This window comes from Bidens hawaiensis, unplaced genomic scaffold (genome assembly GCF_021521415.1).
Source record: "Bidens hawaiensis isolate Kalapana, Puna unplaced genomic scaffold, B.hawaiensis_p1.1 tig00027059_1, whole genome shotgun sequence".
NCBI lineage: Eukaryota > Viridiplantae > Streptophyta > Magnoliopsida > Asterales > Asteraceae > Bidens > Bidens hawaiensis.
Window position 1 is genome coordinate 171,469 of NW_027494357.1, and position 11,924 is coordinate 183,392.

Consider the following 11,924-nt stretch of genomic DNA (forward strand, 5'->3'; position numbering starts at 1 on the left):
GTTAAATCACTTGTGGCATTCTTACTACTCACTAAGTTTTCATATGAAGACATAAAAGCCGTCAGAAAAGCAAAGTTTTGCTCAGCTTCCTTCATATTAACACTAGGTGGTGTAGCAAATGGATTTGTATTAGTTGAACTTCCAGAACCACCCGAATTACCAGCAGAATAGAAACAAACTTTTGGATCATTCAATATAGTTGATTCTTGTTCACTTGCAGCATGAGTAAGAAAAGCAGTGATTGGAGAGATCGTTGAACTAAGAGGCATACTCCCACCGTAGAAAGCTGGATCTTGATTTTCTTTGGAGGATTTTTGACACTTTAAGATCATACTCTCTGGCTTCGATCTTTTGTAAATATTCAAGTGCCGTCAAGTCTACATTCAAGAAATAGTGATTTTCTTTCAAGACCATTAGAAATGTTGGGTAAGAACTTGGAAGCACACATTTAATAGTGTCAATTTTATCCCTCTCAGAAATCTCCATTTTCATCTTGTCCATTTCAGCAATTAAATTACTAAATCTAGTAGTCATCTCTTCAACTGTTTCTCCCTTCAATAAATTAAAGTTTCGAAACTGAAACTTGAGCATCACTTTCTTAATCTCAGCTGTGTTTCCCATACTTTTCATATGCAGATGTTGAAATAAAGACGCACATCTCTTGATACTACCAACTTGATGAAAGATATTTTCTGGTAATGCCATAGTCAGAGTAGAATAGGCTTTTATCTCGATTTCTAAAGCTTTCTTCTCTTCTTGTGAGTATTGAGAAACAGCTTTAGGAGTATACCCAATAGTATCATCACCAATCATTGGTGCCACATAAACTTCATCAAGATAGTAAGAGCAATCAGGATGAACATATCCCAAATGTGCACGAAACCGAGGTTCCCACTTGGCAAAGTCACTGAACTTCATCAATCTTGGACATTTAGAATGCGAACCTATCTCGGTATCAAGTTGCAACATCTGTTGCATTAACATGTTTTGAGACGCTAATGCATACATACCGGCCATCTTTGAAAAGTTTCAAAAATTTAAAGGGTGTAACAAATAAAATTTAACAATCTGTGAACAGTTATAGCGAACTGTGAACAGTGTTTAACGAATCAACTCTTAACAAGGTTAAAATTGACCAAATGGCGAAACAGATAACGAATGAGATGAAGGTTTAGCGAGTCACAAGTCAACTTAACGAATTGACCAAACGAATCACAAAGGATTAGTTTAGGGAATCACAAAGTCAACTTAACGAATTGACCAAACGAATCACAAAGGATTAGTTTAGCGAATCACAAAGGATTAGTTTAGCGAATCAGATGATAATCAGTAACGAATCACTAAGGAATGCTTAGCGAAATAAGATAACGAATCAGCTACAGTTGATAGCGAATCAACTATAACGAATCAGGTTGTTACAACTGTTTGTAACAAACTCTGACACCTTATGCCATGTGGCAAAGGTTGTTAGGACACAAATCCCAAGTTGGACGCGTGTCACACGAATTGGTTAATCTAGATAACGAACTAGATAACACGAACCAATAACTCACACGAACTGGCTAACGAACAAGGTAATGAAGCAACAAATTTGATAACGAATCACGAATAATCACGAATAAGCATATAGCGAATCACCAGGAAGATGATAGCGAATTACGTTCATCTTCAAATCTTCAAATATTCAAAGTGAATTTCCAGAAAATTATGAACATCAACCCAGAAACCCAGAATTGTTAAATCTGTAATACGACTTCGTTATTCAACCAAATCGCACAATCGACCTACCAATATCCTCGTAAACCAATTCCGAATCCAGTACACTAAACCTCGTAACCGATTAACACCCTAAACCAATTCAATTACACCAAAAACTATCCCCTGTTTCGGACTTAAACCGAATCCAAAACCAATCTACACAGATCCAATTCAAACCTCAATTCCACCTCACAAATCCTTACCAATACCTTAATCAATCCAAATCCGGTCCAAATTGTTCATAATTCAAACAATTTAACCATAAATCAATTCAAAAACGCTTAAACAGAAAAATTAATAAAAACGATAACAATATCAAACCAAATCAAGTGTATGAGCACCAACAGCTCTGATACCACTTGTTGGAATATGATGACTCGTATCAATAACAGTAACAACGAACAGATCTCAGATCTGTGTATATACGATTAATACGATTAAGGATCTAGCTCATAATTAACTTTGATTCAGTGTTATATATGTGTATCTATTATCAATATATTAGTATTGGTGTTTGTATAAGATTAGTGTGAAGCTTGAGAGAGAGATTGGACAGCCATTCGTTAATTAAACTCTCTTCTCAAAACTATATAAAACGTGAACAGGAGTTCACAATAAATAGAAGGTGATCTGGTTCGCTAACATCCCCTAGCGAACCAGCCTCCCCTTCGTTACATACATTAAATTAGCGAAACACCCCCTGATTCGTTAACATCCCCTAACGAATCAGGAGGAATATATTTACTGACTAGTTCGCTAACATCCCCTAGCGAACTAGCCTTTAACTTAGCGAACAACTCAATAAACAAACTATTATTACATTAAATCATAAATAAAACATTAACTTTAAATACAAAGACTCGAGACGCAAAACCGTGCACTAACAGATATCTATATCATATTTCTAGGTTATTGTAACCCCTGGCTAAGGGGGTCCGGAAGAAGCGACCCAGGCAGCAGAGTTCTAGGGGCAGCAACCCCTAGCAGGGTCCAAGGGGTAGAGCCCCTGGCTAGGGTTGATCCGCCATGTCAGCTTGGAAAAATTTTATTTTCATTAACAGTCCTTTACTAAAAATTCATCAGAAAAACTGAAGTTCAATTATTTAATCAAATCAAATCTTCATTTTAAAAGTTACCTTTCATTATTAATTATTTACTTATTCTTATCTTAACCATCATATAAGTCCATATCTATCATTTAAATACGTATATGTCGTATATCTTTCGTTTATTTAGAAAATCACTTAGGCCCATATAAGTTTTAGGCGTGTAAGTTCTTCCCCCTGGATAAGTCATTCTAGCTTATAAGCTTATACGTCCATATAAGTTATACGTTGTATAACTTATACGCTGCATGTAAGTTATACACATAAGTGACTTATGCGTTCTTAATATACTTATGCGCTGATCATACATACACGTTGATCATACATATACGACATACATACATACACGGCGCATATACATATATGTTACATATTCATATACGGTCGTATATACTTATCAACACTATATATAATACACCAAACAAGGGCAAATAAGACACTTTATTTTAAGGGATTTACAATTGCTAATGCATAAGGTACAAGTGTTAGTAAGGGTAAACTTGTCTTTTAAACACAATTCATTCAAGTTAAAAGTTTGGTCCATCATCTTTAACCATATTATGTTTTTAATTTAAACTTTTAACTAACTTCCCACCCAAGATTTTTAAACGACTATAGCCTTTTCATACGTTAACATTTTTATAAAAAAAAATTACATCATAAAAACGAGCATTTTATTCTCTTTAATTTGAATATGATATTGTTCTATTTTTTTCAATTTAAATAAATTAATATGTTATGTATGGGTGTTTAGTGTCGGTTTTGATGGTTTTAAGTTAAACTTGTGAACTCAACCGTTAATACTGATTTTTTGTCGTCCAAAACCAAACTCAACCATTGAAAGTTGAAATCAATAGTTACCAACGGCTTGGTTCCATTTTGGTTTCACAAATTAAATTTTAATAATAAATTTAGTTTAAAATAATTATTAATTTAAATGTACCTTCAATTATAACTAAACACCAACATAATGTGATACTTGAGAGGATCATAAATAAAGAATAATAATTTTAGCCACAAAAATGGTAAATACTAATGGAAGATCTAGGACGCGAATTGATAACAATAAATATCAGAAAAAGAATCATATTGCAATCAGGTTAATTTAAAGTTGTATAGCCAAGTTATTTGTAATAAAAAGATTTGTGTTCAATTACATTTTAGCTATATCTAATATATATATATAACTAAACATATCTAATAATTAATAATAAAAAATAATAAAGTGCATTTAACATTTACAGTCTGTCTGGTGCCATATGGTCGGTTGCCAATATAAACCGCAAACCAATTCACTACGTTTTGAAATATTTGAAACCGACCAACTAAAAAAAAGCCAAACCAATGACCGGTTTAAAGGATTTCAAGGTTTTAACCGAACCATAAACACTCATATTTGTTACGTGATTAATAGGGTCAAACACCCGCTGCATCACGCGGGCACCTGTCTAGTATGGTCTATACATATACGGTGTACATACTTATACGGCCTATATGTGCAGACCATCCTTCTATTTCGCGTTTTTAAGGTTTTTCTTCAATTCCGGCGCCTTCAGCCGCCGTTAACCACAATGGTTGGCCGGATTTTGATCGTTTATAACCCAGGTAGCTTTGGGGTGTCTAGATCTAAGCTAAGGTGGCCCTTAAGCTCATTTTTGGTTGATTAAACACCCGAAATAAGCTAGATCTAGATTCAAACGGCTCATTCGACATCCCGGGGCTGCGGTGCCGGGTTCTAAATTGTTGGGTCAACTGAGATAAATGATTTCTTACCTTAGGTTGGCCTTGGATCGTTGAATAGGATAGATAGAGATTTTTTGGCTTAAGTGTGCGTTTTTTATGGTGTAGGCTAAGGTATGGAAATGATGGAGATGGAAATGATTTAGGGTTTAATAGGTATTTATACTCCCTAAGCCTATGGACCTTAGGCCCATCTTCATCTTAAGTCTATAATTAATTCCATTTATTTTTAGCCCACCATCCTTATCTTTATTATATTATTATTATTATTATTATTATTATTATTATTATTATTATTATTATTATTATTATACTTAAATTAATTCTACCGGCACAACTAGTATTTTAATATTACTCAAATAAATCTTTAGATGTTACAGTTTTGGGCATGTTTTAATACTTATTAATGACTAATTAAATGTTTTATATTGGGTTTAGGGTGCTCAGAACCCAAACAATGGCTTTGGTTTGGTTTGGGCCCGTTAGCACCTTTATGTTAAAATTTTAACAAAACTCATTTTTGGTTATCAAACAAATTAGGACCTGCTATAATACATAAAAATAAGTTGCTTTAGCATTCCATGAATTTTAAAAATGGTACTTAGGGCTGCTGTTACGGGTACGGGCCCGGTTTTGGCACGTTCGGGTTCTAGTTCAGTTTTAAAAACGCATATTAGTATAAATGATTTCAGGTCAGGTTATACATCATTAAAATATTATTTTTATGGCTGCAAAAAGATATAATATTATTACTTAAGTTGCACGACTTGTTTCTTATTAGAGCGTGTTATAAAAGTGTCGGCTCGGACGCCTTTTAACACACGGTTTAAAGGTATCTTGCAGGGCTGATTTACACCAAGTTCAGGGTTTTAAAATGAACATGTTTGACTTAAACCTTTCTATTTTAAAATCAATATATTCTATTTCGAAGTTTCAGTATTATATTTTTCAGAAATTACGGTTGAACTTGTTATTCTTTAGTTCCAAACATACCATTTTTAACAAAAACCCACTTTTGTTCATAATACATGTTAAGATCTATTATGATAGATAGAAATAAGTTTCTTTATTCTTTCATGGGTTTTAAAGCATATACCCGATTGCGTTTATACTAACAGGTCCGGTTTTGTCTCGTTTGGATCCTAGCCAGATTTTTGAAAGCAATGTTTCATGAAAAACAGTTTTAGGTCAGGTTATTATTCTTCAAAATATTATATTTAGGTCTGATAAAAATATGTTATAATATTACTTAGGTTGCGGGGTTCGTTTCGTAGTTAACGAGTTACAAAAATGTCAGTTTAAAAGGTTTTTAATACATGGTTCAGTATTAGTTTTGGAGGCTGGTCTTTTAGGGGTTTTAAGGACTGAAATAAAGTGTTTTAACTTTTGGAACTTATGTTAACAGTTCAGAAGTTAATACAATTGCTTATTTCTTTAGTTTTCAAACATGTTCGTCTTTAAACGAGTTACCGAATGGCCATATGTTGTCACGGTTTTTGGGGGCTGCAATGTCACACCCCAACCTAAGACGGAAATGCCGGGGCGTGAACTGATTGCTCACAGCTCTCAGGGTACTATCATGCAATATTGGAAATTTCAATATCTATTAAATTAAATTCAATTAAAACCAAATATTCAATACAATATCCAAAATCAAATAATTCACCAAACAAACATATATCATAATCAAAAGTCTTGTTTATTTCTCTATCTTGAATCCTAAGTTCTCTTTCAAATCTTGACTTAACTTCACATCACACGATGACATGCATATGCGTTAAAAATAAAGTAGATTTTCAACACAAGGTTGAGTCAATAGCACACCAGTTTTGGTGTGTATATATAATAGATAAATAAATATGCAACAAGGTCAAATGAGCTAAGCAATTCAACCAATGAGTAAATAAATGAGTTGTCGATAAGCACGATGCCAGATAAACTGGACGATGGCTATTACGACTGTCGTATGATCATACTATTCTGAGATTATGCTGGACCTCTCCGAATGCGGTTCACATAAAGCATGCAGGCACATAACAAATAAGGTACAAATTGTTAAACACAAGTGACAATAGGTGTAGTATGTGTATTAAGTAGTAGAGAAACAATTATTAACGCATACGTCCCCAAAATAGTATAAAAATGGGAATGTGGTACTCACCTTAATAGACGAGCAAAAGTGAATAGATAACAATAAGAATGACGCCCGCGGATCATGCGTTGACGATATAGCCTAAGAAGGGAAATTGAATGTGGAGATACTAAGTACAAGAATAAATCGGATTTGAGAGTTCGATAGTTAAATATAATTAGATTAAAGTATATTATTAGTCTATAAATCCTTTTTAATCATACTTAATATTATATTTTATTATATAAAAATATTTGTCTAAAAGTAAATACATCTTTTATAATTAATTAATTCATTAAAATATATAAGTATAAAAAATATACCTTTTTAATATATATTAAATCTATAAATCCAAGATATTAATTACGTGGTATTATTTATACATATCTATACATATATGTATATATTTATATACACATATACATATACACAAGGAAAAACTTTAAATAAAGATGCGGGAAAAACATAAGTTCCGTTGTCGGTTTTATAAAAAGATAGTTTATTTATTAGTTATTATTATATTTATTATTTATTAAAATGGTTTTAAAATGTAAAATACCATATATATATATATATAAACGGGGTGGCAAGGGTTCGAGCCCGCGACTTGCCACTCCGCAACCAATGTATTAACCAGCTGGCTACCAGCGACATGCACTATAAGTTAGAATCAATTAATTATAAACAAATGCAGCTTGAACATATTCAAGAACAAACCCTAACAACATCAATAGGTTAATCCGATTGATGTGGTTATAATAGATGATAAGGCTTTTGTTAATATCATTATTGCGGTCATATTGCACTAATAAGTTACCTCAGATGATGAGCGGAAATAGGTTAAATGGTTAAACAGTCTCCGGCCAAGAATGTGTATGAAGGAGCAAGTAAACAGCAAAACAAATACAATTATTTATAGGGTTATGAACGACTAGGGTTAGAGGATCGTATCTGTATAATTAATTGGATTATCTCAACTGTTTTCGTATCCAACAAGATTAAAAGATTGTCGGTTTGGTTATTAAAGAAAAACGAATCAAAATTGATTATATTAACGTGTTAAGAGTGTCGGTTAGGCCGATAATAACAATAAAAAAATATTTGTTGATTCATTTACCAAGTTTATTATGAGAATTGTTGTCCAAGATAACCAATTTTGATAACCGGGTTTGAATTTGGGCAAGAACTTGGATCCGGGTCTTGGGTTACCCAGTTTGTGAAAAGGGTTATAACAAAACTTTTCATTTAGTCCCTGATGTTTGAGGATATGTAAAAAAGAGGATTAAACTTTATATTTTGGGTTAAAAGTGAAAATAAGAAAGGTATAATAAATATATTTTTTATAAATGATTTAAAAAATAATATATTAATAATTTATCTCCTCGATAAACGCAATATTTTTATTTAATAAAATAACCCGAACATCGAACCGAGTCGGGTAAAATATAAATTCGAAAACCCGAGTTGTTACATGCACATAGCGTAATTTTTATAGTTTCAAACTTGCTATACTATCAGCATATTCTTGGAAATATTAACAAAGTGTATTGGTTTGGTTCACGGCCCGTTAGTGTGGTCGGTTTAATAATTAAAGGTTTTAACTTCATGGTTATGATATACCCGATTTTAACATGCTCTATAGTTTGTTGGTTTTATGTTATAATTGGTTTATTTTTAATGAGAGGTCAATCAGACGTGCAATATTTAATGGGTCATTTGGATTCTAATAATCAGAATATATATTAATTTGTGTTTACACCTCACTGGCGCTATCATTTGTTATGTTGGTTTGTTGACCGAACTCAAACCATCCTAGACAGGGCCGTGTAAGGACCCGAACCCGGTAGCCCTACTTTAACATCGAATTTACTCATAAACAAGATTAAAAGATCGTGAACACGTAAAAGGTCCGCAGTCCTTACCTATGTTCACCATTTATGGTACGTGCAAGGTCCGCAGTCCTTCCCTATACCATCCTACATTAACTAGATGTACAAGGTCCACAGTCCTTCCCTATGTTGCAACCTAATTCATAGCACGTACGAAGTCCGTTGTCTTCCCATATGCTACCACAATACAACTACAACACGTATAAGGTCCGTGGTGCTTTCATATGTCGGCTCCTACCTAAAGTACATAAAGGCCCACAGTCCTTAACTACGTTCTCATCTATCATTTGTATCACGTATAAGGCCCAAATTCTTTAACTATGCCATCACATGCCAAGTCTATGTCGAATAGAAGTTAGAGGGATTTTCCATCCTAACTTACTACGTCAGACGTATAACTCACATACCATTCATGTACCTGCATACACATACTTCACATATACAACAATTACATCATAGCATAAGAACACTCTAGGCATTCTTCACATCATTCATTTAACAATAATACTTCTTGTCGATACGTGTAATATCCGAAGATCGTTAACGCACCGTCAAGCATTCATTCATAACGTTCATACATCATCCATACATTGCCTATAACAGTCATATCTTTATTTATAACCTAACAGTACGCGCAATATCCGAAGATTGTTTACGTAACGACACACAATCATTCATATCTATCACATATATCATATATAGCATACACTTACCACTTAAGATAGTGTATTAACTAATCACATCAAGTATGCACATAGCCCCGAAAACATAACAAAGAATGGGGGCTAAAAACTCACCTGGATCCTGTTTCGCTCTCCGTTGATCTTTATCCCTTTATTTAATCGAGTTATGCTAACTGTATATGAGTTACACGTATAAATTCTTGTCCTAATTGTATTGCTCTTATTCCAGCCAAAATGGCTAAGTCTGGTCTAATCTAATGGTCTTGTTTTAGATTACATTTACTTAGAATACTTTCATCCTTATATCCTAATGTATTTGAATACATTGTATTCTAATGATCACATTGTAAGCTAATGATCAAAAAGTAAGCTAATGATCACAAAGTTAGCTAATGATCACATTGTAAGCTAATGATCACATTGTAAGCTAATGATCACAAAGTAAGCTAATGATCACAAAGTAAGCTAATGATCACAAAGTAAGTAATGATCTCAAAGTAAGCTATTTATCACAAAGTATGCTAATGATCACAACGTAAGCTAATGATCACATTGTAAGCTAATGATCACAAAGTAAGCTAATGATCACAAACTAAGCTAATGATCACATTTTAAGCTAATTCATGAATTATAATCTAAATCCCATTTTAATCGAATTCATTGTAATCGAATTCCCAAAAGTAATCGATTTGTCCTTTAAAGTAATCGAATTCCAAAGTAAGCTAACTGATTGTAATCGAGTTCGTAAAGTAAACGAATGGTACAAAGTAAGTGAATCAAAAGTAATCAACTTGATTGTAAGCGAGTTCCAAAAGTAAGCGAATTCCATAAAAGTAAGCGAGTTACAAAGTAAGCGAAATCCATAAAAGTAAGCGAACGAGCTGAACAAATGGGTCACGGTTTGGCCCCTTACCATCATTATCCTTACTCATTTTAACCCTAACACCTTATTATGGCTCGGTATGGACCCATAAATGTTTCCCTAACCCATTTCGGCCAAAACTTAACCCGGGTGACCATAAAGTTTGAACATTTAGCACTAAATATGTTCAAAACTAGATCTAGGGTTTCTTTAAACGAGTCGTTCATAACTATAAGTTCGTTAAGTCCATTTTAACATCAAGTTTGCTACTTTATGGTCCGTTTATACCCGATCTACTCTAGGGTTTAATTACATGGCTAATTGTTTATAAAAAAATAAGCTTTAAAGATCAAGAACATACCTTGACTCATTTTTAGGTTACGGTTTAGCTTGATTATGAACTACAATCTTGTGTCTTGCTTAAATATCCAAGATCTATCAATTTTTATCTTTGTTTTTCGTCTTGGATCTCTCCCTTTGCTCACGGCCGTATATGGTGGCTATATGTATGTTTTTAGAGTATGTAGAGATTCTTGAAAGATAAGATGGATGGAAATGGAAAGGATTATGGTTTAAGGGGGTATTATACTCCCTTATGCCCATGGACCTAAGGCCCATCTTTCCTTTTTGGTCAATAACTCATTTCATCTAAATAGCATACTTACTCTTTCATATATTATTATTATTATCGTTCCACTAGCCTAATTATTTCACCCGACGCAAATAATATATTAAATATTATCTTAGAATTTTGGGATGTTACAAGTCTTCCCTCCTTAAAGAGGTTTCTTCCCCGAAACCTAGCTTATTTCTTGTAAAAGGAACACTTCCAATATTTACGCACTTTATCGGATCGTATTTTCTTTCCGGGTTATCCTTCTTACTCCTGACTTGCAGTCACCGAGTGGTGTTCATGTGCTTTAGCTATTCAAGGTAGCTTGTCCATGAGGCCCTCGATGTTTCAAGTCTTGTCTCTTCCTTCCAAGGGACCTTGTTTCATACTATTTAACACTATTGTCTAAAACGACATTTTATCATAACATAAATAATCATTCATAACCAAACTCAATATATTACACGTCTTAGATAAGCATAAGATTTGAACCTTAAAACAAAACAAGTTCTTAGGCAATCATACTTAAAACGAAATAAAACTATTACGTAAGCAATTATTCCTTCATCGAGCGCTCCTCTCTGCAGTTTCTTAAGTCTTTACCCTTTCGCACCTCCCGCCTGTGTTTCCTTGCAATCCCTAGACATGTGGTCAGCTTTACAACATTTGAAACATTTCGATCAGGGCATTCTCGAGAGTAATGCCCACTCTTTCCACACCGATAGCACATGTCTGTCCCAGTCTTCCATTCTCCTCAGTGCACTTGCCCACACGTCTTACATGCAGCCTTGTTCCCAACCTTAGTCTTTCTCTCATCAGCTGTTGTTACCATATCGCTAGACCGCTTAGCTGGAGTAGCCCTTTTCTTCTCCTTCTTTTCCTCCACTACCGCATCGTCCATAGCCAGGTCATCATAAACCACTTCTGCAAGTTCAACAGCAGAATCAAAGGTAGCAGGTTTACTATCCCTGACTAACGTACGGACCTTCTGCGGAAGTCCTCTGATGTAGCACTTGACCCACTTCACTTCAGTGTTCATCATATCCGGCACCAACCTAGACATTCGGTTGAATTCAGTAGTATACTCACGACGCGTCATCTTTCCCGCTTTCAAGTTCAGGAATTTTATCTCGTCTCTTTCA